The sequence below is a fragment of the Protomyctophum bolini genome, assembly GCF_963924005.1.
Source record: "Protomyctophum bolini genome assembly, chromosome: 5".
Lineage (NCBI taxonomy): Eukaryota > Metazoa > Chordata > Actinopteri > Myctophiformes > Myctophidae > Protomyctophum > Protomyctophum bolini.
The window spans coordinates 23,957,385-23,963,477 of NC_137866.1; positions in this window are offsets into that span (position 1 = coordinate 23,957,385).

A 6,093-nucleotide genomic window follows, 5' to 3' on the forward strand; every position below is an offset into this window, starting at 1 on the left:
ATGTTGCTGTGCAGTAGAAATAGAATATTCACCTGTCATTGTTTCTTCTAGGATTTACTCACCTCACCTCCAAATGCATATTTGCCAACTGTAATATTGCTGATCTAGGATTTGAACAATATTCTACATTGTTGTTGTAATTTGAGAGTCTGCATTCACTCTGGATCAGAGAATCAGGTAACGGGTAACTGAATGGAGGTCACAGTCATATTCACACTCATATTCATATTCATATTCATGCTAGAGCGTTGGGCACTTTCCTACTTGGAACGATACAAGTTGGAAATGCATGCCCCATTGCCCCACAGAGATATTATGTCTGTGTCCCTTTTATGCCCGTATATGGAGTTATTTGTCAGGCATGCCCAATTATGGAGTCTATATGCAGATGTCAGAACGTCATTGTGATGTCAGAACAGGCCAGCTTCATATAGATCTAGGGGTGATCAGGTGTGATCAATTTGGCAAATTTGGGCCCTGTCCAGAGCCCGGCTTTTGTGTTGGTTCTGGACAATCCGACGGACTGGACACCGGGCACTGCACTCCCTGTGGACAGTGGAACGTGTGTGTCAAATTTGAAGTCGATGGGGCAAACGTTTCTGGGGTTCCGTGGATTACAGACGTACACACAGAGACGTGGTGCATTTATAGGTTATAATGAATTGCATTTTTATAGCGCTTTTCCAAGTGCTCAAAGCGCTTTACAATGGTTCATTCATTCATACATTGGGAGGTGAAGCGGCGAACAGTCGACGCCAGCGTCCTCACTTCCCACCCCAAATCCAACCTTTGATGCTGAGTGTCAAGCAGGGAGGCACTGGGTCCCATTACTTAGAGTCTTTGGTATGACCCGGCCGGGGATCGAACCCCGACCTCCCAGTCTCAGGGCGGACACTCTAACCACAAGGCCACTAAGGTAATTATTATCATTATTACATTTTCCTTTCATTCACAGAACATCACAGGGCCAGTTTGTGACAGAGCAGCCTCTGTCAGCGTAATGTAAGCTGTTAGTAGTCTATTAAGACACGTATTATCCCTGACCGGAAGTATTTCGCAGCCCCGCCAAATCTAAGATACTTTGTGGGCGTGGCACTTCCTCATTTGGTGACGTCATCATATTTTTGACAGTGTCAGCATATTTCTAGTTTCGCTTTCGATCAGTTGTTGTTTCCGGTATGCAGCTTCCCCATTTCGGTGGGGGGTGGATCTCTAACCAACTGGTAAAAAAACTGACAGACTGTAGGCTGGGTGGGCGTATTTCGCAATCTGCCCCCAGCCTGTGTCTGGACAGGGACATGTGGGGAAGTGTGTGTGTGTGTGTGTGGTTTGTTCCATATATGGTTTGCACTGTGTGGGTGTGTGTGTGTGTGTGTGTGTGTGTGTGTGTGTGTGTGTGTGTGTGTGTGTGTGTGCCTGCTACTTGAAGTTTTATTTTGCAGCCATGGTGCTGATGTTTTCAACCATTTCTCATCTGAGTGCTTAATGGTTGTCTCATACAATATATGTCATTAAGATGCTAACATCCACAATACAAATGTAACAACTGGTATTGGCCATAGTTCGCACAATACAATAATGAGAACACACAATCCTAACACTTAGGCACACCAATATCTATTTATTTATTTAACTACTCTCTCGCTCTCTCTCTCCCTCTATTTCTTATATTTTTTATTCCATGGTTGAGTAGCAGTGTTAAAATTTGTGTTCAACCCTAATTCTGTGATAGTCTGTGGTATAACACCCATCTGTTGGTGTAGATGTCCCTACAGGTTCCATCAGAGACCCCCCCAAAGTCAGATATGTATGTGAGGTTCTGAGCATTGCGAAAGTATGAAGAAAAAAAAAAAGTGTTAAGACACATTTTGATGCAGAATCAGCAGATCTGTATTTCTCACAATATGTCACTCTTAGCAGTCTCCAATTCTATGTCTCTTACTATTATTTCAACAAACCTCAACTATAGCATCGGTTTCTTTAACAATTACAAACTTCTCTGTCTGGCTTCACTGGTTTCCTTTTTTCATCAGCCTTGTAACTTCTGTGATCGTACGAGTTCTGTAAAGCAGAGGACTAAAGCATTAAAAGGCGATTGAACGCTGATTGATTCCAAACATTTATACTTTACAAATTAATTGGGTATGGTGGGTTAGTAAACATATGATTATTGTGTTTCATGAGCTCGGTGGATGTGTGTGTGTGTGTGTGTGTGTGTGTGTGTGTGTCGTAAGTGGTATTTTGTGACCTAGTAGCAGTTGCTGGGGTAGCAGGTAGTTCCTCATGTGTTGGAGGCCGTATATAAAACTCTAAACTATGTAGAATAATAAAATGTTTGAACTGTTCAACTACTGGATAGTTAGAAGGGTCATGACATGCTAATGTATGTTTTTAATACAAATGCATTAACAAACACGTTAACATCAGCATGTCTGATGGTGCAGTGTAAATGTAACAAAGACCATTATAACAGGCTATGTACACTGTGTATACTAAAGTGTGTAATACTGATGTACCGATGTTTTTCCAAGAAATCAGAAACTATAGTTTAGAAACACGTGTAAGTATATACTATACGAACTCTTTAGATCCCTGTCAACATCAAATACCATATACCAAAAGCCTGTATCTTATGTTCAGTATGTTTTATTTCGACAAGAAAATAGGTAATTATACACATGATACAATACCATGTAGCAAATGTACAATCATGCAAAAAAAAAGAAAGAAAAATGTGGATAATCCATACAATCCGTACATTGAATTCATCAGGTCATCAGCTAATTCTAATATATACAACTAAGCCCACAAGTCATTCATTGAGGCTATGTCTCTGATTATTATTTTTGTGTTATATCAGGGTACTCGGTTATAGCCTTTTCGAGTAGTTGAGTAACGTGTATTTTCATAATATCTATAAGTTTTGTGGGGTTCGCCCCATCAGTCTCATCCATAGTCAGTGGGTATGGCATCGAAAGCAATGGTGAGCCGGAGGTTGGTGTGGATGAATTTGCGGATGATAGGTCTACCCACTCAAAATGTTCAGTGTCCCCCATATCATAGCTCCAAAAGGCCCTCTCAAAATATTCAGTGTCCCCCATATCATAGCTCCGAAATGTCCAGTCATCGTCATATTCATCGTCGTCCGTATCCCCATTATTGGTGTTATTCCGCCACGGTGCCACATACACAGTCCTTTGTGGGTCCATCCAACAAGAGCGGGCTCCTTCACTTGAGTTTGATTCTTCCAATGAACACATAGAATCCTCCATTGTGAATGAATATCCTAGTGTGCTATACTGTAGGAGGGGGTGATGTATCTGTAGTTGTTGGTCCATCATTTTCTAGGTCGCTGTACGAATTATGATTTACAGGACAGTTATCCATTGAGAATAGTGTAGCACCAGATGGCTTTACGAGATCGATAGACCTACTCTTTGGTATATATCCCCCGAACGAGTACCCTGTAGTATGTGCTGAAGGGCATGTCTGGTAATCTACACACCGCGACTTCTTTGTATAGGGGTAGCCCATTGATCGTGAATCTACACGTTTGGCGTCTCTAAGGCGGACTTCCAACACTGCCAACTGTCGGCTCTCTATAGTTGTCTTGAAAAAATCTAAGGTTTCACACAACACATGCTTTAGTATCCCTAAATCTTCCAAACCAACGGATAGTTGAATTGGAAAGTATTTCTCTTTCTCCCTGACACTCTTAGGTAATTCAAACGGGATAGTGTCTTGAGATTTGTATCTTAATAACAACCATAAATTTGACCTAGAACAGTCAACAATGAAGGCCTCAGTGTCACTACGTGAGGGTATTTCATTGTTCACACGTACAAATCGAGATGGCTTGATATATCCAGGGTTTATCTTTGTATCCAACTGCAAATAATTACAGAACTCTAGAATAGGACCGACCAATCTCTCAAATTCAGATGCATAGATACGTAGGTACGGCAAACGGTCTTCAAAAATACTGTCCCCTGACTCCAGGGTATAGAGTTCAATAAATCGATGATTCTTGAATGGGAAAAAAGACAACCGAATTCTCCGGCCACCAGATAAGTCCCATACTTTCTTAGCCTCATCTTGATAACAGGTATAGTACATATTTTCTTTCTTTCTCCGCAGGAGATAGTATGTCTATTATAGAATTACTCCCTTATGCGGGGTTGTTCTCCGTATTTAAGGACATCCCCAGAGAGGTGGAGCCTATGTAATCCTAAAGAATAACTGCTATGCTAATCAGGGTCGACCTTTGAGGTCAAACTGTTTTTCCATTTTTTTATACAGGACTGGATACATTACACCCCAGCAAGTTACAGTAAGTTACAATACTGCATTGTTTAGTATACTACCCACGTAAGAACCTAACTAGAAATTGAATTGAAATTGAAATAAATATGAAATAAAAAACAAAATACGTCTGATATTTTTTATTTAGAGAGAAACATAATATGTATTTACACAGGTACGTTACACACAATGTTACACACATTTCGTTCTGGGGTTTCAACCATTTAGAATTGGGTTTCATCCAACTAGTTTTGACTGTAGGTGAAACAGACGCTGAGATCGCCGACATGCCTTGGGGGCATCTAGAGGGGGTCTTCCAACCTCATCATCAGATTCTGTATGGGGTGACTGTGGATTGCCGTTCTCTGGTTCAGAGTTCGGTGCTGGGGAGGATGGGGTTGTGTTGGGGAGTTGACCAAATTGTCCATTTTCAGAAAGTCCAGGAGTTTTCTTGTTCGTCAGGTCCAGCGGTTCAATAGTATCAAAATATTCCTCATCCATATCGATTATTAACCCATCTGACTCCAAGTCTTCCTCAGCAATTCTCGACATATGTCTGCTTAACATCTCTGCGGCCATTATCTGGTCCTCTGCTCTCCTTTCGTAAAATTCGAAATCAGGGGTATAGACAAATTTACCCTGTGCTGAATTATATTCCTGTAGTATGAGAGGATTGATATATCGTCTATACGGTTGGTGTTCCACAGGTTCAATACGGATATTGGGGATACGTGGTTTGTCCATAGGTTCCATGACGAGTAGATAGCTGACGAAAAAGGTTGTTTCTTGAGAAAATATCTCCTAGCCTTATCCTCTGGCGTGAATAAGTCTAGCTGTCTTGGCTCTATACATACATGTTGATCTGAGACCTTCCTTTTAAATAGTTTACTCCTTTTTCTATACACCCCGCCCTCTCATTGATTATTCACGGGAATGTCTCTGATGTAGGCGTACACACTTACGCAGACCCCCTTGGTCTTTTGTTTGACTTAGGTAAAAGAAATTTGAGGGGATTTGTAGTTGGCCTACTCAGTACTCAGTAGACAGTCTAACATATACAGTATTACTAATTTTCAGTAATACTGAATACTGTCGCTTATGCACAAAATGAGGAGCATTGAAGTTGAGGTGGACAGGCCTGAACCACTACGCACACATCTCAGCAAACCAACCTCGGAAAGTGAAGTGACCAGCACAGAACCAAAACAACCACGAGAATGGCACAGAATCAGTCAAAGATGGAGCCAACAGCTAGAGAAACTTGCAAACATTCACGAGGTTGATGACGCTGTCAAGTGTGGTAATTTTATCATTGGGAAAGGTAGTGAATTCACCATAGGAAAGGGAAGTGATGGAATTCAAGTCTACTTGGGGTTAAGAGAGGATGGCACTGAAGTCGCAGTAAAAAGAATGATGAAGAATGAGAAAAACTTGTGTCTTCCAGAGATTGACCATCCTTCAATTGTACAATATGTGAACTTTATAGAGGATGAAAACTTTGCATACCTTGTTCTTGAATTATGTGAATACTCATTGGAAGAATACGTCAAGTTAAGAGACGAGTTTCCTGGAGGCCGTCTTTGTGAAATGCTGATCGCAAAACAATTTCTCATTAGCTTAAAGACACTCCATCAACACATTCCTCCAATTCTCCACTGCAATATCAAACCCCAGAATGTGATGTTTGGTAAGCTATAGATGAAAAAATATTTATATAAATTGTCATTTAAAAATATATATTTTGTTATTTATTTATACAATTTACCTGTAGATGTTACAAAGAAGCTCAGA